General features: G+C 48.5%; 1 protein-coding gene, 1 long non-coding RNA gene and 1 pseudogene across 4 annotated transcripts in view; 2 read left to right on the top strand and 1 right to left on the bottom strand.

The window, feature by feature from the left end:
- Positions 1 to 26,322, top strand: part of KAZN (kazrin, periplakin interacting protein) — a 1,010,923-nt gene that overhangs the window by 333,166 nt on the left and 651,435 nt on the right. The gene's annotated exons all lie outside the window — the stretch shown is intronic.
- On the bottom strand, positions 397 to 12,470 carry LOC140634397 (large ribosomal subunit protein uL1 pseudogene; annotated as a pseudogene).
- On the top strand, positions 13,761 to 23,230 carry LOC140634399 (uncharacterized). Its single transcript, XR_012031898.1, has 2 exons — positions 13,761 to 14,152; positions 20,780 to 23,230. It is a non-coding gene; the product is annotated as an uncharacterized lncRNA (long non-coding RNA).

Raw genomic sequence — 26,322 nt, 5'->3', positions numbered from 1 at the left:
TCTCATAGAAATTAAATTCAATGTATTTATTTTTTATTTCAATTATTTATTGTTTTTAAATTTTTTATTTAAATTCAATTTAGTTACCATATAGTGTACTATTAGTTTGAGAGGTAGAATTTAGTGATTCATCAGTTGCATTTACACCCAGTGCTCATCCCATCAGGTTCCTTCCTTAGGGACCTCTGGGTTACTCAGTGGTGAGCGCCTCCCTTCAGCTCAGGGCGTGACCCCGGGGTCCCGGGATCGAGTTCCACGTTGGGCTTCCTGCAGGGAGCCTGCTTCTCCCTCTGCCTGTGTCTCTGCCCCTCTCTGTGTCTCTCATGCCCATCACCCAGTTACCCCATCCCCTACCCACTGCCCCTCCAGCGACTCTCAGTTGTTTCCTGTAGTTATTTTATTTTATTTATTATTATTATGATTTTTAACGGTAGCACTAGGATTTATTAAACAGTCTTAGTAAAGGCACTGGGGCTTGCCCATGGTGTTCTTGATGTACAAAGCCCGGACGTTCTGCCAATTCTTCTTGAGCAAGGACACCAGGAAATTGACAGCTAAGTGGATGTTGTACACGAGCTCATCGTCCATCGTCTCCACGTGGCCAACAGCCACTGCCAGACATAGCACCTTCTTCATCTGGAATTTGATGGTGGACTTCACTTCATCCACTTTGGCCACCCTGTTCTCATTGTGGGTCAGCAAGGAAGGAACTTGCCAGCTTTATTCAGGCCTGGACCCAGGATTCGTGGGATCTGCTTAGTCAGAGATTCTGAAGCCAAAAAGGCATCATACTTCTTGGCCAACTTCTTGACTAGTTTTTTATTCTTGTTGAGTTTCTTCAGCACTTCAATGTCCATGTGGGGAATATCCACTGCCTTGGCCTCATCACAGTGTTGCTGGTCCCCCACAACACACACGGAGAACTTCAGGCAGGGAGTGGACTTAAGCCTGACGGTGCCCGAGAAGCGTTTGTCCTTCTGAGGGTCATAGTTCTTCAGGGTGATCTGCAGCTCCACCGTCTCCAGAAACTTCCGGCGCTTGCGCTGGTTCCCGTGCAGGACCTCGTACCGCCTCCTACAGGGTGTCGCAGGAGACTTTGCTGCTCATGGTAGCTCGTGCTGCAGTAACCGGAAAAGACCCTGTAGTTATTTTAAAGTAAATGCCATACCTCATATCTTTTATCCACAATTGTACCAGCATGTCTCTAAAAGGTAAGGCATCTTTTCAAAACCACAGGCACAGTGCCATTTATTATGCCTAAATTCCTTTTAAAAATACACAAAGTTAGAACAGTGTAATGGGCTCTCTCCTGTGCCCATTTCTCTGCTGTGATAATTATCAGCTCGTCACAAGTCCCACCCCGACCACTCCAAATTACTTTGAAGCAGCTCTCAGGCATTCTCTGTCGTAACTTTAACCTTTTTCGTTCCTACGTCTGACTGATAAGGACTCTTGTTTAACAGCACTGCACTACTTTCTTAACAAGTAAAAATTAGCAATAATTTCTTAATCTGATCAAGTATCTGGCCCGTGTTCATGTTTCCATTATGGCCTCATGCTTTCTCTGACTGCTGATCTATTTAAATCTGATGCAAAGTCACATGTTGCATTTAGTTGATCAATTCCTTAAGCCTTTTAGCATCTCTGGTTTTCTTCTCTTTTTATTGATCTGATTTGGGGCCATTTATTTGTTGAAGAAACTAGATCATTTACTCCATAAATTTCCCCCCTTTTGGGTATTTTGTAATCTAGACGTGGTGTCAGTTAACATTCTCTTCTTTCTGCTTTTATTTTCTATAAACTGGTGCTGGTGAGACCCAGAGGCCCGATCAGAATAGTTTTCTTGTTTTTTGTTTTTTGTTTTTGGCAAGACTCTCTCCTCAGCACTAATGGTGCTGTGTATTGTGTCTGTTTTGTGAAACTATGAACCTTTGCACGGATTTTTTTTAAGTGGTCATCTGATTTGTATTTGTCATAGGTTTAAGGAGTTCCAAAGAATGTAACTTTGGACATATTCTAAATGTTGACGTAAAAATCGTATTGCTTGTTTGAATGTTTCCAACGTTATCTAAATACCAAAGCAGTTTGGTATCTTGTCCCCCGCCTTCCAGCCAAGACCCCCATTGCCTGGCAGAGAACAGACCAGACCAAATGTACATACTTGAGGCAGCAGAAGGAGAAAGGAAGGGGCAAAGTCAGGCATGTCTGATCCCTTGTCCCAAACTCACCAGAGAAGATGCTGAATTAGCAGGAGAGAGAAGCTAGGGGTGTTTCCAGACTCCTGTTCCTTCAGAGGAAAACACAAAATCAAAAGAAGAGAGATCCTTGCCCCCTCCACCTTCATATTTACATCTTCAGGCAGTTGTTTCCAAATGGAACTGATTTTATTTTTTTATTTTTTATTTTTTTTTAAGATTATTTATTTATTCATGATAGACATAGAGAGAGGCAGAGACACAGAGGGAGAAGCAGGTTCCATGCCGGGAGCCCGATGTGGGACTCGATCCCAGGACTCCAGGATTGCGCCCTGGGCCAAAGGGAGGCGCCAAACCGCTGAGCCACCCAGGGATCCCTGGAACTGATTTTAGAGTCACACAGAGGCATTTGTTAAAAACAAGAGATTCTCACTAGGAGATTTGTGGAGAGGCCTTGGGACCTGTTAGGCAGACGTGTCTTGTGAGTTTAGTACTGTCAGGGGTCTGGGGTGTTCTAGAAAACCAGCAGTTATACCGGTGGCACCTTTGTCCAAAGGCAGTAGCTTCAAATATAAACAGATCATTTTCTTTATCATGAAACAGGATAATGATGTTTATCTGCTAGAGGTGTTTGAGGATTAAATGAAATGGCACATTCATTCACTTAATAAATATTTATGGAGTGTCTGCTATGTGCACAGCAGTGTCCTGGATTGCCGGGATGGGCAGGGAGAGAGAAAGAGAAAGTTGCCCCAGTGAGGAAGACAGGCCTTCAAGCTGCAGGAACCAGGAGGTGGGATGAAGGCTGTAGAACAGAGCAGGAGCATTTTTGCTGGTCCAGACGGGAGGAGGGAATGCTGACCCCTCCTCTGCCTGCTTCTGCAGGAAAAAGAGCTCACAAGTCTAGAAGGCAAATAGCTGTTATGGGTTGAATTGTGGCTTTCCAAAATCCATATGTAGAAATCATAACCTCCGGTAGCTCAGGATGGACCTTACTAGGAAACCAGGTTGTTGCAGATGTAATTAGTTTAAATGAGATCGTACAGGTATAGGGTGGGCTACGTATTGCTAATCCATATGCTAATATGATCAGCATCCTTATAAAAAGGGGAACTGCGGGGACTCCTGGGTGGTGCAGTCAGTTGAGTGTCCAACTCTGGGTTTCAGCTCAGATTAGGATCTCAGGGTCCTGAGCTTGAGGGTAAGCAGCCCACCCATCACACAGGCGGTAAGTAGCCAGGATTCAAACCCAGCACATCTAAAATCTGTCAACTCTAATTCGGAGTTAACACTTAAACTTGAAGTGTCGAATCTTTGTCCAGAGGCACTTGAAACCAATTCACTGGGTATTTCTGGAATGATTCCTGACCGTTCTCATGGCACAATGCCATGTCAGGAGGCCACCAATTTCTCTTGACTTCCTTTGATCCAAGTAGTCAAAACAAAAATCCAAGAGTCGCTCCAGTTGGGGTCCCTGAAAGAACTGTGTTTGTCTCCAAGTCTACAAATATGCAAACCGCGTCTTTCCACCAAAATTGAAGGGCGAAGGCAACTGAGATGCACGTATATATTTATCAGCAGCAGTGGCTCGGGGGATTGCTTCTGCACACATAGAGCGAAGCAGCTGGAAGGCACATCGCAGCCACCGGACTTGAAGGAACTTTGGTGCCACTGAGCCAAATGGGAATCCTAGGACTGCCATGGCCTGACATGATCCAAGACCCAAGGGACTGTCCCTGTATCACCGAGCACGGCCCCGTGGGCAGGCTGAGCCTTGTCTTGGGCCTCCCCTCCTTGGGTCTCGTCAGGCTGTTTTCTCCCTCTGAACTGCACGCATTGGTGGGGCGGTGCAGAGCCTGGCTTGGCCCATGCTTCTGGATTTTGCAGCTGCCGTAAGCTAGGATTTTATTCTCGTGCAGCCCTCCTCCAAAGCCAGAAGTGGCAGAGAGTCTCCAAGCCCTGGGGTGGGCAGGAAGGGCACATGTTGCCAAACAGTATCCTGGCCAACAGCCCTGGCAGGCAGCAGCGGGTTGGAGCCAAGACGGCTTGCTGGAAGAATGGTGATCCGAGGCATATGGGGAAGGCGGTGAGGAAAGGTGGGGCCCTGCCGGGGTCCCTTTGAGACTACAAAAGTGCAATATGATGCCAAGGTCAAGGGTGCTAGAAGCAGACACACCTGCATCATCCTATTAGCCCCCATGCCAGCCTCACTGTCCTACCTCCAAATCATCACCTTGGGTTTTCCGAGGTAATGCAGTGAAGCATCTGACCCAGGTCTGGAGCATTCTAGAAACCTGATGTACCTCTCCTGTCCCCTTTTCTTCCTGACGCTTCCTCGATGACAGTGATATTTTAGGTGTTGTTCTGGGGGTCCTTTGCCACTTCTATCTGAGCAACATTTCTTAAGTACTTCCATAGGCAAAGCATAGAGCTTGGCCCAGGAGATCGAGAAGCAGACACAGGGACCCTGGTCCCTGTTGTCGTATCACTTCCTGGAGCCCTGGAGGTTCCCATGGGAAGCCACAGGGGACTGGTCCAGTGAGCATTCTCCAATAGGGTGGTCACCTGTCCCAGTTTGCCCAGGACTGAGGGGTTGCAGGGGCATGAGTCTGAAATCAAGAAAGTCCCAGACAAACCAGACCAATTGCTGGCTGCCCTCATTCCAACACCCTAGCTCCCCAAACATACGTTTTAAATAATCCACTTGGATCAGCTTCGTTCTGCTTTTATCACACATACAGTGAATTTTCAAGAAACATTTTGTATGAAAACCATTTTTGTTACCTAAGGGGGGAAAAAAAAAAAAGCTTTTCCTGACTCCTTCCCCTCCACGCTTTACTCTCTGGACTGCATCTCTTGCAAACGTTCTGCTCATCCCCTGTTCCAGATGTGATTCAGGGGCTGGAACAGAACGCGTGAGCAGAAGTCCTCTCAGCCTGTGGAATGGGGTGGTGAGTGCTTGCTCGGAATCCCCACGGAGGGAGCAGCTTGTGTTTTGAACTTGGACATCACTCCCGGGAATACAACTCCAACCTGAAACTCGGGTCTTTAGGCAGGAAGTCTGATCCTCGACTTACCTATGTGCTCGGACGATTCCTTCTTACCGAACCAAACCTTATTCCGGAGAGTGCAGAAGCCACAGTGCACCTTCGAGATCCCTTGTGCCTGACTATTCAAGCATCTTGCTCTGCAAGGGTATGTATGGCGGAGCATCTCTGTTGTCCTGGGGGTTCAGGTCTGTGATCCTCCTTACAGGATGCTCTAATTCCTTCCAAGACATGATGCCCCTCTCAGCAAAGACACAGAGGCCCTGGGGTTCTGAGCGTTCTTGCCTGCGTGGAGATGGTCTTACCAAGGAAACAGAAGCTCTGCATGGTGGGTACCTCCAGCTCCTGGGACTTCTTTCACTGCAGAGGTCAGGACAGCTTTGCCCTGACCCCGGAATCTTTCCGCTGGGTTTCTTTCCCGCCCTCCTCCAGGAACTCCTGCTTCCTTCACGGTCCGTGAGGTTGCCTTGACACTGGCGTGGGCCAGACATGCTGAGTGCCCTTTAGGGAAGAATTCAGCTGGGGAGATAATAGATGCTAATGTCAGAAGGGGAGCCTTGGCGGGGAGGCCGGGGAGAGGGGGAGATTCGGGGGAGGATCACCTTGCAAGAAGTGCAGTGCTGTTTCTGTAATTTCTCCAAGGAATTTCGATCTGCCCTTGCTAGAGAATGAGGTCAGACAAATGAGTTTATTTGTTCTCTAGGGAAACTAACAGAATGGAAGAGTCACAGAGCACAGCAAGATTTGGGGGAGCAAACCACGATTAACAAGATTATCCAGAGCTTGGCACTTCGAGATTTTTTTTTTTTTTTACTTATTTTTTTTTTTTTTAACTTTCACAGAATATTAATTGGGCTGCAGTTTTTCAGACAAAATAATTCCCTGAAGTCTGAGTTTTCCTTCTGGATTTACAGACTCTCCAAAGGCATTTTTGTCAGGTCCCCAGATTTTAAATTATTTTTTGAGGCTGAACTCCTGCTTGTCACAGCAGAAACGTGTTCTTCATTCTAAGAGAGAAACAACAACAACAACAACCCGTTTTCTAGGATTATTCTTAAACAGCTTGTTGACAGTGGAGGCAGCTGACTTCAAGAGGAAATAACTCCACTCAATTAGAAAATGGGCAAATATGTATACAATGGAATATTCCTCAGCCATTAGAAACGACAAATACCCACCATTTGCTTCGACGTGGATGGAACTGGAGGGTATGATGCTTGAGTGAAGTAAGTCAATTGGAGAAGGACAAACATTATATGGTCTCATTCATTTGGGGAATATAGAAAATAGTGAAAGGGAATAAAGGGGAAAGGAGAAAAAATGAAAAATGAGTGGGAAATATCAGAAAGGGAGACAGAGCATGAGAGACTCTTAACTCTGGGAAATGAACTAAGGGTGGTGGAAGGGGAGGGAGGTGGGCGGGGGTTGGGGGTGAATGGGTGACAGGCACTGAGGGGGGCACTTGATGGGATGAGCACTGGGTGTTATGCTATATGTTGGCAAATTGAACACCAATAAAAAATAAATTTATAAAAAAAATAAATGTTCACAACAGTACAATTCGTAATAGGCAGTGAGTGGAAGCCGCTCCAATGTCCATCCACTGATGGACAGATAAGTAAAACGTAGCATATCCACAGAGCGGGATATTATTGGCAATAGAAAGGAATGAGTTCAGGGCTCCTGGGGGGCTCAGACAGTTAAGCATCTGCCTTCGGCTCAGGTCATGATCTCAGGGTCCTGGGATCAAGCCCCTTGTCGGGCTCCCTGCTCAGCGGGGCGTCTGCTTGTCTCTCTCTCTCTCTTTCTGCCTACCCCCCCCCCGCAACTGGTGTGCATTCTCTCTCTCAAGCAAATAAGTAAAATTTAAAAAAAAAAAAAAGGAAGAAGAAAGCAATGAGTTCTGGTACAAGTACAGCATGGGTGAACTTTGAAAAACAAGGTGCTAAAATGAGAGAAGTCATTCACCGAAGACTATGCATTGTGAGGTTCCCTTGCTGTGAGATGCCTGGAATAGGCAAATCCATAGAGACAGAAACTAGATTAGCGTTGCCTGGGGCGGGGCGTGGGGAAAGAGGAGGAAGGGGGAAATGAGGAGTGACTTTTGACGGGTAAGGGATTTCTTTCGGGGTGATGAGAACGTTCTGAAGTTATTGATTGTGATGATGGCTGCACATTTTGTGCCTGTACCAAAAACCATTGAACTGTGCGCTCTACGTAGGTGAATGCTGTGCCATTTGAATTATGTCTCTATAAAGTCACCATTTTAACAAGGAAGGAATTGGCTCTTGAACCGATTGCTGAGGACCAAGTGACAGTCACCAAGGTGAAAGAAGAAAGGCAGAGCTTCCCTCCCAGCAGCAGGAACAGTGTGTGCAGAGGCCCTGCGGCCGGGGAGAGCAGGATGGAAGTCATCCTCTGAAGGGAGGCCGGTGGCGCTGAGGCCCGGGAAGTGATGGAGAGCGGGGAGGGGGGAGGATGGGCAGGCAGCAGGTTGGGGCCAAATTCTAGAGGACTTTGCAGGCCAGGGAAGGGAGTTTTGCCTTAATCCTCAGAGCATGGAAAGCCGTTACGGGAAATGACTATCGGATTTACTCCATGAAAAAAATGGCCTGAGCTCCAGTGTGGAGAATGGATAGAAGGTAGAGAGAAAAGCTAAGAGCCAGTGGCTGATCCTGGAGCAGTTCAATGACGAGCAGCTCTGGACGTCTCTGGTTATCACGGGGACCCTGAGAAGTCAATGCGTCCCCAATCAGCATCTATTTGACACGCTGAGTGAGGTCAGAGATTTTTTGTGTGTGAGGTCATTGAGCAAATTACAGCAGAGATGGTTTCTCTGGTTTCCCCTTGATGGAAATAGGAAAACCCCGCTCCCCCGCTCGCCCCAGAACAGATCTCCTCTCTCGGCGCTGGGCCTGTGCCAAGTTGGCATTTGTGTTGTTTCCTCGTCCTCGGAGCACATGGATTTACTTCTCTCCTCCTGGGTCTGCTGAAAGGAAGTGTGACGAGCCAAATACTCAGGCCTGCACCCTGGAGACACAGGGCCCCAGAGGAATCCCAGCTCTTCCCCTGATGAAGTGCGGCCTTGGGCTTAACCTCTCCGTGCCCTTCCCGGGCAGTAAGGTGCCCAGTTCAGGGGGCTCTGGAGGGAACGAGGTGAAGCCGTCTCCGTAACAGGTTCACAGCGGAGCCTGGTGTATGTCAAGGGCCCAATAAAAGTTGGCCATTGTTATCCTTCTCCTAATTGCTATGTCTTTGAACAAAAAGCAAATGTAGAGCAGCAGGCGTGCCCTTCGCATCCCAGCAGGCAGCCGGCGGCTTCAGCATTTTACTGACGCCTGTCTTAAGCAAAACTCTCTTCTTGCATCTCCTCTGTGGCAACCAGCCGTCCACCCTCTGGTCCTGACGGCCGACGGAGACCAGAGACGGAGGCCCAGGAGGCTGGTGCTGGGCTGGAGGAGAGGTGGCGCATGAATCCAAAGTCCCTGTCCCAGCCGCATCTGTCCCTTTGTGTCTATTGCGTTGTCCCTGTTGCATTCCAATGGAGGCAGAGGGCTCCCTGCCCCCTGACCACTTCATTCAAGCCCGTGCGTGAGACCAGAGCAAGCTTCCTGGGTGTACGGCCTGTGTGGCTGCCAAGGGCTCCGTGCGGAGAAGGGCCCCATCCTTGGTTCAGTGGTCTGCCCTTGCTGCCTTGAAATTCTTTTTATTTTATTTTATTTTTTTTTGTTTTTGTTTTGTTTTGTTTTTGTTTTTGTTTTGTTTTGTTTTTTTTTGAAATTCTTAATAGGCTTTGAGCAAGGGGGCCCTCTCTGACTTTTCCTTTTGTGCTGGTCCCTGCGAATGATACCGTGGGTCTTATGATGTGTCCCTGCTGCCCCTCCAACTACCAGCACGCACAGGGAGCGTGGGTGTATGGGAGACCAGCTCTTGGGCGACTTGGAGTCAGTAAGGAAAACCTGGCACCGGCTGTGGCCATGGGCATACGCTTGGCTTCCAAGCACGTGTGGGAGGTAGAGCTTAAGATTGGAGCATCCATATCAAGAGCTAAAGGGGCCCAGGAACCACCCCCACTCCGTCCCCCGCCCCACACATAGTTGAGTGCCCCAGTAACTCTTCAGGCTAAGAACCAACCTGTGTCTGTGCTAGTGTCCTGTGGCTGCCGTAGCAAAGCACCGCAGGCTGAAGGTTTAAACAACACAAATGGATCTCAGTCTGGAGGCTGGAGGTCCCAGATCAAGGTGTTGGCAGGGTTGGTTTCCTCTGAGGCCTCTCACCGTGGCTTGTCGGTGACGGTCTTCCCCTGCGTCTACGTACTTCCTCTGTGCGTACCTGTGTCCCTATCTCCTCTTCTTATATGGACACCGGTCATGTTGCATTAGAACCATCCTAATGACCTTATTTTAACTTATTTAAAGGCCATATTTCCAAATAAGGTCATATTCTGGGGTATTGAGGGTTGAGACTTCAACGTAGGAATTTGAGGGTGTGATGGTTGGTGTGCAACTTGACTGGTTGGGTGGGGTGCCCAGATGTTTGGCTACACATCATTGCGCCCGTGAGGGTGTTCCTGGATGAAATTAGCAATCGGATCAGTGGACTCAGTACACTGGTTTGCCCTCCCCAGTGTGGTTGGCATCATCCAATATGTTGAGGGCCACAGTGGAACAAAAGGGCAGAGGAAGGAAGAATCAGGCCTTCCCTGCCTGCCTGCTGCTGCGCGACACCCACCTGCTGCTGCCCTCGGCCCTCCTCCTTCTCTGGCCTCCAGACCCAGACCGAGCTGCACCCCCGGCTCTCCAGCATCGCAGCTTGCAGACCGCACATCGTGGACTTCCAGCCTCTATAATCCCAAGAGCCAGTTCCTTGTAACCTCCCCTTCCCGTGTACGCACCCAGGAAGAACCTGTTGGTTCTAGAGACCCCCGACTAACACGGAGGACGACACGTTTCAGCTTATGACAGGGTCCTTGGAGATAGTGGCTCCTTGGAAAGGCCGCATGAACACACCACCCCAGGACCCTGAGATGGTAAATCCTTGTCTGTGTGTGCAGTGACACAAGTGTCCACCGAAGGCTTTGCTTTCAGTTGAAACAGCTCTCACAGGCCCAACCGAGTCCAGGCACTCTGCTCTGCTCCCCTTCCGCCGGCCTAGGCTGCGTGCAGCAGAGCGCCGCCCGAGTGGCACTAAGAATGCAGACAGAGGGCAGGTACTCAGTCTTCACATCTATAAAATGGAGATCCTTCCTAGGACAGCTGTAAGATTATATTAGATACCCTGGTATTTCTTTTTTCTTTTTTGATTTAAATTCAATTAGCCAACGTAGAGTACATCCTTAGTGTCAGATGTGGTTTTTAATAATTTATCAGTTGCATTGCACGCCCAGTGCCCATCCCGTCACGTGCCCCCCTCAGTGCCCAGGCACCCCAAGCCCCGCCTGTCTCCCCTTCCACTGCCCCTTGGTCGCTCCCCAGAGTCAGGAGTCTCCCGTGGTGTGTCTCCCCCTCTGATGTTTCCCCCTCAGCTCCCCTCCCTCCCCTACGATCCCTTCCACTATGTCATATTCCCCGTGTGAGTGAGACCATACGCTCACTGTCCTTCTCCGACTGACTGACTCCACGCAGCATCACACCCTCCAGCTCCAGCCTCGTCGAAGCAAATGGTGGGTGGTCGTCGTTTCTGGCGACTGAGTGATACCCCCTGTGCACAGGCCGCGGCTTCTCATCCATCATGTCAAGGACCCCGAGGCTCCTCCCAGTCTGGCTGTTGTGGACACTGCTGCTGGGCACACTGGGGGGCAGGTGTCCCGGCGTCCCCCGCATCTGTATCTTTGGGGTAAATACTCTTGCAAAGCACTTAGCAGCACATAATAAGCACTGCATTGTTAAGTACTATCTGTGGCTGTTGCGTAGTGCTGGTAGACCTAGTCACTCAGTCTCGGAATTATGGGTAAATAATCCTTCAAAACCTAGGCAGCTTGTCGGGACAAGCCTTAAGCCGACTTTGCGGATCGACCGGGGCCCCTAGGTTAACACGTGCGGATAGCCCAAATCCTTAATTTAGCACAGAATTTACCTGACTTTCTTAACGAGGGTCTTGGGATTATAACACTCATCTCCTGAATTTCCTTTATAAAAGCCTTGATTTTCAGTCTTCAGATTTCCGGACCTGTGGTTATTTTCACCCTCTTGGCTGCACACATTTATGGGAACTGTGCTAATGGATCTTAACTCTTTTAGGGGCTCTGTGTAGGGGGAGAGGGAATGACTCCTCCTAAGGAACCCTATATGAATGAGGGAATATTTGATCTGACAAGGGGGAGAGTAATTGGGCTATGGTTGATCTTTATATATGCTAATGTTTTTATTAGTGTTTGCAAATCCAGCTAATGATTTCAGTGAATGAGAGTTTCCAGCTTGCCAGGTGGGCCTCTCCAGGTGGGCCTCTCCAGGTGAGCCTCTCCAGGTGAGCCTCTCCAAGTGAGCCTCTCCAGGTGGGCCTCTCCAGCATCTTCAGGTGGGCCTCTCCAGGTGGGCTTCTCCAGGTGGGCTTCTCCAGGTGGGCCTCTCCAGGTGAGCTTCTCCAGGTGGGCCTCTCCAGGTGAGCCTTTACAGGTGGGTCTCTCCAGGTGAGCCTCTCCAGGTGAGCCTCTCCAGGTGGGCCTCTCCAGGTGAGCTTCTCCAGGTGAGCCTCTCCAGGTGGGCCTCTCCAGGTGAGCCTCTACAGGTGGGCCTCTCCAGGTGAGCTTCTCCAGGTGGGCCTCTCCAGGTGAGCCTCTACAGGTGGGCCTCTCCAGGTGAGCCTCTCCAGGTGAGCCTCTCCAGGTGGGCCTCTCCAGGTGGGCCTCTCCAGGTGAGCTTCTCCAGGTGGGCCTCTCCAGGTGAGCCTCTCCAGGTGGATCTCTCCAGGGGAGCTTCTCCAGGTGGGCCTCTCCAGGTGAGCCTCTCCAGGTAAGCCTCTGAACAGGAGCTGTGGGGAAGGGGGCCCCGCTGACTCTGAGACCTTTGGGGACGTTTGGTTCCCTTACCTTGACCCAGGCTCACCTGAGGTTTATGACAGACCTTGAGGCTTGTATGCTCCGCGTCCGTGGCCGCTCGGGACCCCCCAGCGTGCTCGTTTCCCTTCCCGAGCTAGAGGAGGCCCAGGGGCAGCCCTGTGGGGAGAAGACACTAGAACACGTTTTCGTTTATAAATACGCTGTTGGCACCCTCCACTGCCCGCACTGCGCCCTCACCTTTTCCCCTCCAACACGGTTGTCATGTCTGGGGCCCCAGCAGTCACCTTGGGGCTATGGGGCAACGGGCGAAGCGCTGCAGATGGCAGCGTGGGAAGAGGGGGGCGCGGCCCGGAGCGTCTCGAGCCGTCGAGCCAACTGGGCTCCCTGTGGCGGGAGAAGCAGCCACACTGACCTTGGCAGGCGGCCGCCGCCAGCTGCTGTCAGGATGCGCGCCTTCCTAGGGGACATCAGGGGACACTCTCAATGCCTTTGGGAGTACTTTGGGAAATGTTTGAAAAAGCTATAATCCAGAGAGCCCCCGGTTTAGGGCTTGTGCGGCCTCAAGCGGGAGAGTGTGTGCAGATACCTGCGGGGCAGGGGCACAGCAAACAGGAGGGCCTCAGCGGGAGGGGACGGGGTGGCCGTGGAGCAGGAGGCGCCAAGCTCTGCAGAAACAACGCCTCTGGCCGCTCAGACCCGGCTGGTTTGCACTCTGGCAATGTTAGGGGGCAGAGAGTCCGGGGGGAGATGGGTGGGCTGAGGTGCTGGGGGATGCCCCAAGGAGGGGCCTTCTCTGCCCAGCGGCCCTTTGGGGCTTTGGTTCAGTGATGGTGGAGGCTGGGAGGAGGAGGAGCCGGGGCCGCAGGGGAGGCCGGCCCCTCCAGGGGTCTCTGTTGGCAAGGGGTGACGGTGCCTCGGGGTAGGGCAGGAGCAGAGCTGACACATGGGCTCCCCGTGGGCATCTGACTTTCCAGAAGCTTCCTGCCAGGCCAGCCCGGCCTCCCCTCCCCTGCAGAGGTTCAGCGGTGAGGCTGGCAGGCTCTGGGTAATAAGTGGGCTCCTGCCTCCCCAGCTTTCCTTCTCTCCGTGCGTCCGTGCGTGGGGACGGCTGTCATTCCTCCGTCACCACGGGCTGACCTCGACGGGTGAGCCGGGCCCGGCCTCCTCCATGTACCTGCCTCCTCCAGCAGCCCTCCCTTGCCCGAGGGGACACGCAGCCCCAGCCTGCACCCCGGGTGGAGCGGAGGCAGCCTGGCCAGGTGAGGGGAGCACCGTGGGTGTGCGGTGAAGTACCCTTGCGCAGGCTTCACGGGTCCCGGCGGCCGCCCAGCAACGCGGGGACAGCGGAGGCGCAGGCGCTGGAGGCCGGGCTGATTCACGTGCGAGCCAGCCGAGCCACAGGCGCCCTGTGTCCTGCTTGTCTGGAAGCCTCACATGACCCTGGAGACGTCCTCCTCTTCCTCCTCTTCCTCCCCTTCCTCCTCCTCATCTCCTTCTTCTTCCTTTAAGGAACATCAGTGTTCCAACCAGTTAAGTCGGAATCCCTTCCTAACTGTGTGGGCCGGGGCCTTGCCACAGGTCATGCAGGGCTCATGAAACCACTTGGAAGATGGGGACACGTCCCTTTTCCATGCCTTCGTCAAGTCTTGGTCTTGCTCCGCTGCCCTTCACACAGGCTCTCCTGCCCCCCACCTGATACCCACGAGCGTGTCGAGTGTGCCCAGAAAGCATCAAGGTGCTCAGAGTAGAAGGGTCCCGAGTTAGACCCCTGACTGATCACGTTGGGGTAGCCAAGCTCACAGCTCAACATCTTCTTGTGGCCCCCAAACAGCTGGTGTCGGCATGTCCCCTCCCCCCCAGCCCCATCTGGGGGCAGCACTTGCTTCTCCAGACACAGCCTCAGTCTTCCTAAGGTACTGAGCCTTTGGGGCGTGTGTGTATGAGTGTGTATGTGGGTGTGCCTCCGTGTGGTATGCTGGGCTGTGTTGGAATCATCCAGAAGCCACAGCCCTGTGGCTCCATCATCGATTAATTAGCAATGATGTCAGCTGCAGGAAACAGAGAATCTGAGTCCTGAGCTCGAGTGGGGGGCTTACTGCTCTCCCCCTAATAAGGAGCAGGAGGTGGGCAGTGTCAGCGGGGTCCGCGGCTCCTCCACGTCAGAGCCACAGTGCTCTGGTCCGCTAGGTCCTCCCTGAGGCTGTTGCTTCCGTGAAAAGGTCAGTGCTTGCTACGGGGGCAGGCATCAAGCTAGGAGGATGGAGAGGGGATGGCAGGAGTGCTCTGGTGTCTCCTGTCAGAAAAGCAAATACGGGGGCACCCGGGGGCTCCATCAGTTAAGCATCTGCTTCAGCTCAGGTCATGATTCCGGGGTCCCAGGATCGAGCCCTGCATTGGGCTCCCTGCTCAGTGGAGAGTCTGCTTCTCCTTCTGTCCCTCCACCCACTTGTGTGCTCTCTCTCTCTCAAAATCTTAAAAAAAAAAAAAAAGAAAAAAAAGAAAAGCAAATACAGATTTCCACTGGTGTCTCCTTGGCCAGGAGTGTATCAGTAGGGAGAAGAGTTGAGGGGTGCCACCTGCAGTGTTGTGGGGCTCGGGTGTCTACCGACCCCCCACACCGGTCCTTACACCCCTGCCCCCAGCAGTGACCCTGGTGACGGGTGCTGTTCTCTTGCATCTCGAATCACCCTCCGAGGACCTCTGTCCATGCACTGCTCCCCTGTTCCCCATCATTCCTGGAACCCTGTCTCCCTTCTTTCAGTCTTATTCATCATGGGGGGGGGAAGCACAAGAGGAATGGCCTTGAATTTGCTCAAATTTGCATTAAAACCGTAAGTCTTACAAACTGAGGGCTTCACTATGAGTAACAAACAATGAGAAACACCTCCTGGGTTGTGACATTGAGGTTGGGAATTGCAGCCCTGTATAGCAGGCTGAAGTGGCCAATCCGCAGGAGAAATCAATTTAAAATAGATTAAATTGGTTCTGTCTTAAAGGGGGGCATTTTAAATGGACTTCCCTGCAAATTGTGCAAAAATCAGCCCCAAATCTGCCCATGCCGTACTGCCCACGTCACTCCTCTCTGTCTTCTCCCTGGTGAAACTCAGGATGTCTGTATATAAAAACCCATTAGATCATGTTGAAGATGGAAGCTATTCCTTTGATTTATGTTCAAGGGAATGCGGTTCTTTTTCTTTATGAGTTTAGATTTATGAACTCGCTCTCCTCCCTCCCCCAACACACACACATTATTTTAATGTTCTTTTGATATATATCTCTGTGTGTGCTTCATTTCTCTTATTTTCATTTAATTACTCCATGGATTATTTTTAGCATGCAGACTAAAATTTTGGAAAGGGATAAAAAGCACACCTGGCACACAAAGCCTGTGGTATCTGCTTGCTGCCATTTCTCGGTACCTATCTGCAAATCTTTGGAAATGGGTTGAGGCGGGAGTCAGGTTCACCCCTGCCTTGTTAAACCTGAATGGTGGTTCGCAACCGTGGTAGGAGGTGTAGTGCATGTGGCTCGTTACTAATAATGGAGCTTACAAAGGATTTTCTCTTTTCCCGTTTCATAAACTAAAGCTAAGGTCAAGATTTTCCCTCCCCTTCTCGGTCACGGCCACGGCCATGGTGACGGCCACTGCAGCCTGCGGTCTGAAGAGGGAGGGCAGGGGTGGCCCTCTGGCTGTGAGCAGGATGCTGAGCACAAGCAAAAACATGCTTTACCAGCACCAAAAAGAAAATGAGGGCTCTTGTGGATGCAACCAAAGTGGTGAGGGTGCTGACAAGGTATCCATCCATTTGACAACTATTTATTGAGCTCCTTATTAGGGAATACAGCAGGGAAAATGCAAACATGATCCCTGCCCTCATGGATCTTACAACCTGGTGGGGGAAATAGAGAAGAAATGAGACAAATAGAGAAAATTATTAGCCTGTGATAAAGTGCTGCATTTAACCAGTCACTGCTGAAATAACCCGTATAATAAGCCACTCCAAAAGCCCAGGCGATTACAACAGCAGGTGTTTATTTCTGAGTCACGGTTGGCTGGCCTCAGCTGGGCTTGACCTCAGGCTGAAGGTCAAGTTCAGCTCTGCACCATGAGCCTTTTACCCTCCTTGGTCCAATGGCGCCTTGGATAGGTTCTTCTCCCAGCGAATGGCGGGAGATCAAGAGGGCAGACCCGGCCATCCGAACACATTTAAAGCTTCTGCTTGGGTCACAATCTGTGCAAGTCCATTTGCCAACATGAGTCACATGGACAAGCCCAGGGTCAGCAGGGTGGGAAGGGTACAGGAAGAGGAGAGCAAATGCTTACCAAATAAAAATCAAGTCGATCACAAGCATTGATTAAGAAGGAAGTAATAGTGCTGAGGATGGGGAGGCCGTTTTATGCAACATGATTTCAAAAGACCTCTTTGGAGGGAACTGAGGGACGTTAGAGCTTAGAAGAAATGTACCCTGTGAAGAGGGGAGAATGGTGTACTTGGCAGAGAAACCCCCAAATGCAAAGTTCCTGAGGCAGGAAAGTACTTGGTGTCCTGGTGCAACAACAGAACCAGTGGCTTGGAGTGTGGTGGGCAAGGAGGAGAGTGGGATGTTGAAGAGGTGATATGGGAAAGTAGTATGGGACAGGATCTTACAGGCATTAAGGATTTGGGTTTTATTCTAAATTCAAAGGGCAGCCATTAAAGGATTTTAGGCAGTGGAGTGATGTGATCTGATTTATATTTTCAAAAGATCCCTACAGCTATACTGAGGAACAGGGATTAGATAGACATGATGGCTTTGACCAAGATGGTGGCCCCATCAATGGAGAAGAGTAGATAAATTGGTCACATATGCAGGAGGTTCAATTGCCAGATATTGCAACACCTTTTCTAGAGAAACCAAGGAGGATCTCTCTCTTCCACAAATTTGTTTAGCATTTCATGAAATCTGAGTGCATCCCTGGGGTGTGTCCCACCTGTGAACACCATCTGTCATGTAAGAATCAGGGGGCGGGGAAGGTGGAGAGTCCTCGTGTAACCTGGATGTGAAGGTATATACCCCACTGGAGACCTACCCTACATTCTGCAAGCTGTGGCTTGGGAAAGAAACCACATTCACACCAATGTCAGGCTCAGCCTTGGGGAGGGTTGATAAAATCCACATGTTGGAGCAATGAAGGCTTCATCAAAAGAATCTATGAAAATGTCTCGGACGGAAGGCTCAGTCTCATGGCTCAGTGAGCCCAGGGTGTTACACACCCAGACCATAGGTCCTCCCCACAGCTGGGCTTAGCGTTCCCTCCAGGAGGTTGACAATGGTTGACAAGTGCGCTCTTGTAATTCACGAGTCCCTCTAGCATTTGCTGCAGCTGCTGAATGAGAAGTGATGACAGTGGAACCTCCAGGCCAGAATCGGTGGAGGAGGGTTTGATCCTGGGTGTTCTCTGGGCCAATGGTTCCATCTTCTTCAGACCTACCGACTCCCTGCTCTTTATTCTAGACCTGTCAGCTTGGGAAAAACATCTATAGGTGTTCATCAGGGGATTGATTTTGGCATTTAAGTCAGGCCGCTGGGGTTGTAGGGACACACCTCTTCAGAGTACACCTGAGCCTGACCCTGCAGGGATCTAACTGATCCTGTGACTCATATCAGGCTGTGAGCACCCGCCTCACTCTTTGACAGGGTGCTCCTCCTGTCAGGAAACTTGGTTTGATGTTTCACAGGCCTGTCAGCAGATGAAGCAAGACATATGCCAGCAGCAGGATGCATGCATTAAACACAGAAACCTCTTCAGATCACGACTGTAGGGGCCTTTCCTATGTGGAAGATACTTGGCAGACATTCATAGGAGCCGAGTACCAGACATGGAGAAGTCATCAAGTGTGAGGCGGACCTTGCTTTCCAAGGCTGGCCCCTTGTCTGCTGGGTCTCAGCCCAGATGTCATCTCTGCCAGGAGGTCTTCCTTGATTACTCTACCAAAGCCTCTTTTTTGTGTCTCTCTTTTTTTGTTTTCCTATTACACCACCTTGTTTTTCCCTTTGTGGCATTTACAATAATCTTATTTACTCATTGGTTATTTGACTCTCCCCACTTAGACCATATGCTTCTTGAGGACTGAGACCTGCACTGTGTCCTACTACCTAGCACAGGATCTGGCACTTGGACATTGGTTGAATGAAATGAAAAAAAAAGGTGGGGGGGGGACATGCATAGGGGAAAGCAAGGACCATTTGTTGATAATATCTTTGCCTAATTCAGAACTGACAGGCTTCCCTGAAACGGTTCCAACTCAGTACTGTGGTTGTAATGAATGACAAATTCGGGAGTTGAAGTCCCTAGAATCACAGCAAAGTGTTGGACAGTGCAGACAGGTCTATAATGAAGTTGTCTCTTATTCTCAAATCGGTGTAGATGATAATGTGGAAGCAGGTATGGCATCTCCCATCTTGCACCAGAAAGGACCTGAGAAAGTGAGCCAAGATCAACAGCAAGTAGAAATCTCAAAGGGAGGTTTGTGACATTTCCCCAGAATCCCAAAGAAGAGTCAAGATGTGTAGCAACGATACTAAAACAGGCTGAATGGATGAAACTGTTAATGTTGAGGGAACTAGATGAGTAGAGGTTAGAGGTTAGGCTTCTGGATTTAGCAAGAACGTTGTAGTTGATTATCCCTGCTGAACTCCATAAAATTATGTGCCAAATGGTGTGTACAGTGTCCATGTGGAGTTACCTGAAAAGCGGGATTGTAGTTATTTTTTGAAAGAGTCTATGATCTCCAAAAAGGGTTAAAGGCGGCAACTCAGATTTCCATTATGGGGAAGGTCACACAGGTCATAAGTCTATAGAAACTAAAAGCAAGACTGTATCTTCTGTCTTGGTCCCCAAGAATCACCCCTCCCCTTGTCTTGCCAATCAGGGTGAGCAGCGTGGAAAGAGGGTGGTTTGATGGAGTTCAGTATCAGCTATGAACTGGCTGCGGTTACGTGAGTGGTGATTGTGGTGGCGAACAAGGAGAGCATGACACTAGCTCGTGGCACTTTTGTATATGGCTTTACCTGGGAACCTTGGCCCTCAAGGCATCGTGCTTTAGCTCTTGGAGGTACATTTCATTCCAAGTTATAGACTCAGGATTCTTAGGAACATGGCCCTGCTTGGGGTTTTCAGTGATTGCATAAAAAGGCCACAGGAAGTAGACGTCAGTGTTTTGCAGAATGTGACCCATGGCTACCTACATCAGAATCATGTGGGTTGGGACACCAAGGTGGCTCAGTGGTTGAGCATCTGCCTTTGGCTCAGGTCGTGACCCCGGGATCCTGGGATCGAGTCTCCCATTGGGCTCCCTGCATGGAGCTTGCTTCTCCCTCTGACTGTGTCTCTGCTTCTCTCTGTGTGTCTCTCATGAATAAATGAATAAAATCTTAAAAAAAAAAAAAAGAATCATCTGGATAACTTGCTAGAAATGCAAATCTCCAGGCTCAAGCCCTGACAGATTAAATCAATCTACAAGAGTGGGGTGCAGGGATCTACATTTTTGAAGAGGCTTCCCATGTCATTCTGATTCATAACAAAATGTGAACCTTGACCCTAGCTGGAGATCACAAATGTTCTCCAAGTTGACCCCAGAGTGAACAAAGACTGCATTTGCTTGTATTCCTCTCTTTTAAGCTTACCTCATCTCCCATTACATCCAAGAAGTGTTTTTCAAACTCCTCCAGTTTTCACTGATTTTTTTTTTTCATGACTTTGGCACCCAGAATTCTTGCCTTATTCTCCTTTCCATTTATGTCCCTCTGGTCTCCTTAATTCAGTTAGAAGAAATGAACTTCTGAGAGGCTACTTTGTGCTCAATCCAATGCCTCATTTACCTCTAGGGGGAAGGGGAATATCCAGTAAACAACCTTTCTTCCAGGGACACCTGCCTCTCAGAATGTTAGCAAGCCTGTTTTAAACTTTGCCGAGTAGAAAGCAAATCGTCTTAGCTTACCAACCTCGAGTGTTGATGGTGGACATGTCTTGCCATCTGGAAATCACAGTCCCTTCCTGCTATTTCTTTTGGTTTTCCAAGGATGCCCTTCCTATTGGTATTTCCTAGGGAAGTGGTAGGAAATAGGCCCTGAAGAATTTGGATTGCATTCAAAGATGCAATGAGCTGGTGCAAAAAAACTCACGGGCCACAGTAGTTTGCAAAATGCTCAAGGAGTTTCATCTACCAATGTTTGACTTTCATCCAGCCGCTCAACAGGACACTTTCTTTGAGGTTCAAGACTTCAAGGAAAGGGTGTTAATCTTAGTGTTTCCCTGAGGATGTGGTCAGGACTTTGAGAAAAGGATTGATTGGAGCTCGGGCCAAAATGTGCACGAGATGGCTGCATGCACATCTGTGTGATTTTCACCCCTGATTTCCATCTCATGAGGCCCGGGTATCTTTGATAAGCTTCAGTGAGCATCTGGAATTTTGGAAGGTTGTGAAAATCACATTCCACCCTGAGAAAGTTGGGTTCATTCCCCAGCCTCATGTCAGACATTGCTGTTTTTCTTTCAGGAGTCATCCATAAGAAATCAGACAAGGGATTGATTTCAGTGCATTTGCAACGATTCAGTAGGCTTCTGAAACCAGTGGACTTCAAATATATTCCCAAGGCTGCATCTGAGTTTTATAAAACCATTCAAAATCTCCTTTCAAGTGCATGTGGTGTTACTACACCACAGTCTTAATGCATGATGTAATTCACTCTTGCATTGTCCCTTTATTCTCAAACAGTTGGCCTAGTAGCTGCTTCTGGAACTCATAACAGAGACATCAACTGTGGAAAGTTGATGAAGCCCTAGGACTGCGTTGCCTTTTATCAGAATACACTTTTTGGAAGCCTCAAGAAGCACGATGGCTCTGCGGCCAAAGCTCATTCTTTTTAAAGAAGGTAGATCTATGAGCCTTTCCAAAAAGGATTAGTATTTTAAAAATTAATAATACACACAACCTGGCTCTTCTTTTTTTTTTTTTTCCTGTTAGTCACACAGCCCCCTGCATTTTGGAAAGGATATAAGTCCAGCATATTTTCATTGGCCTGTGTCAGCTAAGGTTTTACAACTTGAATTGAGCACTTCCTAGCTAGAAAACAGCCAGCCGAGGAAAAGACCACAATATTCTCTACCATAATGCACAAGCCAGTAAAATCCATGATGGGAGCAGAGTCTGCTGCCAGGGTTTGGGAAATTAAATACAAGCCATGATGGTAACATTATAGAAGCAATTTATTTCTTGGCATTTAGGGATATTTTGAAGGTCTGACAGCTCCCTAAAATTGAATGCAAAAGTGCGAATGTCTATGTAAACTTGAGTTTTAGTGAGGGAAGAGTCTATAACTCTCATCAGATCTTCAAAAGGGTCTATGACCCCAGTAAAGGTTGAAGAGGAAGCATACTGCTGCATTCAAGATCACGTACGCCTGATTGCTGAACCCGACAGCAGGCTGCATTGTATATCAAAATGATAGTAATTCTGAAGACACTGGAGGAAAAGCTGAAATCAAGATTACTCCAGACCACGTAGGGCATATGGCTGTCTGACTGGGGAATGAGCTAAGGGACAGAAGTGGACTCTTCCATTCTTTTAATTCATGAGCCTTTCACTGAACATTTGGGTGGCAGGGTCTCTGCTGGGAACAAGAATTCCAAAGATGAATTGACCTCAGCTCTGTCTTTAGAGGGCTCACAGTCTTCAGTGGAGGCAAAGCACTCCCTTTTGCTTCTAAAATTATGGCTCACATATCTTTGCTCTGCTCTAAGAAAAATCCAGCAGAAGCATCGTGGATTCAGCAGTTCCAGTGTTAATGGGATGGAGTGGAGAAGCTCTTGCTGCTTTTGGAAGCCCCACGAGAGTTCAGAAAATATGAGACCTCTCCCGCCCTTTGGAAAACACACTCATCTTGACTGCCTGGTCATCGCACCTTCTCCCCATTAGGGCAGGAAACATAACAATCTCTGTTTCGAGAGATTAAGTTGCTTGGCTGACTGTTGTGGCCCTGGGTGGGACGAAACGAGACATCGTTAATGGAATGTGTAGCTGCATTTTTTTTTTTTTTTTTTGGTGGATATTTTTGAAAAGTATTTAGCTGGAGAACATTAGCACAGCTTGGGCAAAAGCGCTTTGTGGGAAAATTAAATACCCATATTTCTCCATCTCTGCAACTGCTCCCGGAGCACAGGCTTTTAAAGGGGGCTTTGGCGAAGGCCAGTGTGTTGGGGGCTGGTTCTGCAAGCCTGTGGACCACACCCCAGCTCAAACCCAACTGGCCCTTGCTTTGTGGTTCTCACTGCTCATGGCCAATTTGTCAGAGGTGCCCAGCCTCTCTGACAGGCCACCTTGAAAGGATTGAGAGACATGATTCAACAGGAAGGAACTGAGCTAGGGATGGGATGGACTTTGGTCTCCCCTTCACACTTTTCTGATTCTAGCCTATTTGGATCCAAAACTCTGCTATTGAAAATTGCCCAGCCCACCCTCGCTGTGAAAGTCAGCTGTCCTAGGTGATTTCTGGAAAAGGAATGCTTTCTTCTGTCCACCATATGGACCAGGTGAGCTGCTGGACTTCGTTCTCCCAGATAGGGTCTAGATGTTGCCAAATCTACCTACGAAGACACATTCACAATCAAAGTTCATTCTTCAAAGGACATAAAAATTTGCTTTTTTGGCTTCATTGGAGGCTTAGAGGTGAAGTTAGCAAAATGTGACCGACCTCCCTGTCCCCGGTGCTTTCTATTTCACTCAAATTTGTGAACAAAGGACCCAATTCTGGCACTGGTCCCAATTAATTTGTTCTCCAGGATCTGCTCATTTACATGGAGCTGAACCTTAAAGCACTGAGCAGAAAGCCAAGTGCACGGGGCACTGAAAAAAGAGAAGTTGCCCCAAGTGGTCCTAAGTTCATATGTTACTGCCTTCTCCACGAAGTCCTCTCTGGTCTTCCCATTGAAATAAATAGCTTCTGTCCCACACCTGCCCCTCTCTGTACCTGTGTGACGAAACACCCCAAACTGCCATGACCATGACTTATTCACTCATACGGGACCCCCATCTCTAAATTCTCCCCCTGCCATGCAAGATACTCAATAACTAGCATAAACATTTTGGTTAATTATAAGGTCTACCCAGCCCTGACATTTTGGGCTGCTTCTCCCTTTAGCAATAATCACACAGCTATTGCTGACACCACTAGGGTCCAAACACTCTGTGTTATGCCATATGCATACCACTTGCCATAGTCCACCATCATTATCCTCCTTCACAGATGAGGAAGCTGAGATTCAAAGAGATCAAGGAGCTTCCCCCCTGACCATTAGCTATGCTAGTGCCAGAACTTGAACTCGAGTCTGTTGACTGCAAAAGACTGTGCTGTGGCTTCACTATGAGACACTGCCTGCTCTCAGGTACCTATTATAGAGCCTCCAGCAGGGCAGTGGTTTCTACCCTTGAGCTGGAAAACAAACCCTATGTACAAAGAAGCAGTAAGTATAGTGGTTAGCTATATTTACTTGGGCATATGGATGCCCAATAGATGCTAAAGTACTGGGTGCTAAAGTACTGGGTGAAAGTTTTATGGGAAAGAGGATATATACAAAGTCCCAGAGTATCTCCTCCCTAATTATTTATTACATGGGAGAAATAGTAACTTTTATGTTGGAGAAAACTGGAGATATGATCTTAACCAAGTAGTAAGAGCCATCATCATCAATATGGGGACAAGAGGTTATCTTATAGGATACGATGTGAAGGACACATCACTCCAGTCTTCCTGCCAAAGATGCATAATTGAACCTAATCATGAGAAAATGTTAGGAACCTCCTACAAAATTTTGAAGTCTCAAGGTCAGGAAGCAAAGAAAGCCTAAGGAGTTACTCCAGATTAAGGACACTAAAGGTACCAGACTAGAAGCAGCTAAATGCCATGATGATCTTGGGTTGTACCCCAACCAAGGCAAAATTAGCTGTATCGAGCATCTCTGAGACAATTGATGGGATTTGAATATGGACTATAAATTAGAAAGTAGTATCAATGTTAAGTTGTATCAATGTTAAATTTTCTGATTTTGATAGCAGCCCTGTGGTTATATAGGAGAATATTCTTAGGAAATGCATACCATAATATTTAAGGTTATCCAGGCACAATATCTCCAATCAACTCCATGGTCAGGAAAACCTAATATCGTATAAGTATGTAACATGTATGGAAAGAATAATAAAGCAACTGAGACAAATTATAAGCAATAGGTAGATTTGGGTAAATGGCATATAGGAGTTTCATGTACAATTCTTACTCTGCTGTAATTTTCAAAATATATCAAAATTAAAAGTCACAAAAATTTTTAGAGTAGTTGTTGAAAATATAGGCTCTGGAGTTGACCTAACTGGTCTTAGATCCTGGATCTACCGAGTACTGGCTGTGTGACCTTAGGCAAGATACCCAACTTCTTGGTGTCTCCGTTTCCTTGCCTATAGCATGGAGCTAATGGAGGGCTTACTCTTAAGGTTTTCTGATGATTAAATGAGCTAATATGTGCAGAGTAGAACCTGGGGCCTCATCAGCACTCACTAAGTATTAGCTAAGATTAACAGTAAATGTGAAGGTCAAACTGTACCAATTTCTTCAGTATTGTCCTGATATGTAGGGATTCCTGTTTTATCAGACGCTCTCCAGGGGTGCATTTCTAAAGACGAGCAAATTGTTATGAGATTTGGAGGCCATTTCATCAAACACATGCTGTCCTTGAAGGGCTTGAATGCAAGGCAGTTAACAAGAATTAATGAGAAATTGGCAGCCTGATTTGGTTTGGCCCAGTCAAAATGTGTGGAGTCTTATTGCTAATTAAGTCTCCACATTTTTCCCAGAACAATGCCACCTGTAGGTTTGCCTGATTTATGTATTTATTTTTCCACATGGCAGCTACCCAAAAGAAAAATAACTAGCATCATGAAAAAAGAAATAGGGTTCCCCCAGAATGCAACAAAGGCGCCCTTAAACAATGATGGTTGGCTTTTTGTGATATACCACTGATGGTCTAAACTCCTATTTTAAGTCAGAGAATTATTGTTGAACTAATAAAGATCGATTTGTCCCTACTGGTAACAAGGCACTGTGTAGGACATTGTTGGGGGCTTAAGGATGAGTAAGACATGGGATTGTTCACAGGTTACTCCGCCCAGGACCTCAGTTGTGGAGCAGAGTGACCAGAGGGAGAGGGTAGTGGGATGGAGTCAAAGTGGTGGCGAGGGCCAGATTTCAGGGGCCTCGGAAGCCATGTGGAGGCATTTGGGCTTGATGTGATGTGTTACAGGAATACACTGAAGGGGGTTAAGCATAGGAGTGGATTAATTGACTTATATTAAAAAAAAAAATCTGGCTGTTGTGTGGGCCAAGTCCAAGGTGAGGAAATTAGAGAGGAAACTATTGTAATCCATCAGGCGAGAGATGATGGTGCTGGGCAAGGATGAGAACTGGGGAGAGAAACCAGTTCCCAGTTCAGAGCTATTTTGGAAGCAGAACCAGCACGGCTTGCCAGTAAGATTGGGTTGGGTTGCATTGAGGGGTGATGAGAGAGAGGCAGGAGCCAAGGATGATCCTAGTTTTGAAAGAAGGGTAGGATTTAAACATGTGGTGGTGACAAGGAGGGTATTACAGGCAGGAAAGCGTGAGCGGAGATGTAAGGTGAGAAGATGGAGCCCATGTCCAAGGAGGTAGGAGGAACTGGAATCTTTCTGGAGAATGAGGTGCCAAAAGGAAAAGCGTGGTGGATGTGGCTGGAGCTGGAGTGGAAAATACCAGAGCAAAGAAAATGAATTTCTTTCTGCAGGCAATATGGAACCACCACAGGATTTTGAAGACTAGGAAAGTCCCAGCAGGCCTCCACTGGTTAGAACAAATCCACCACCTTCCTAATGACCCATTCTCATACTCAATGACTTAAAGAGTATTTTGCATCTCGTATAAATCTCTCTATTGGTTCCATGGAAAACACACACACCCACGCGTTGCCTACCTCACTGATTTTTAAAACGGCTTCAATTCCCTTTTAAGGCTGCTGGTGGGC

The sequence above is a fragment of the Canis lupus genome, chromosome 5, assembly GCF_048164855.1.
Source record: "Canis lupus baileyi chromosome 5, mCanLup2.hap1, whole genome shotgun sequence".
Classification (NCBI taxonomy): Eukaryota; Metazoa; Chordata; class Mammalia; order Carnivora; family Canidae; genus Canis; species Canis lupus.
Note: the sequence above shows the minus strand (reverse complement) of the source record. Positions and strands in the feature narration are given on the sequence as shown.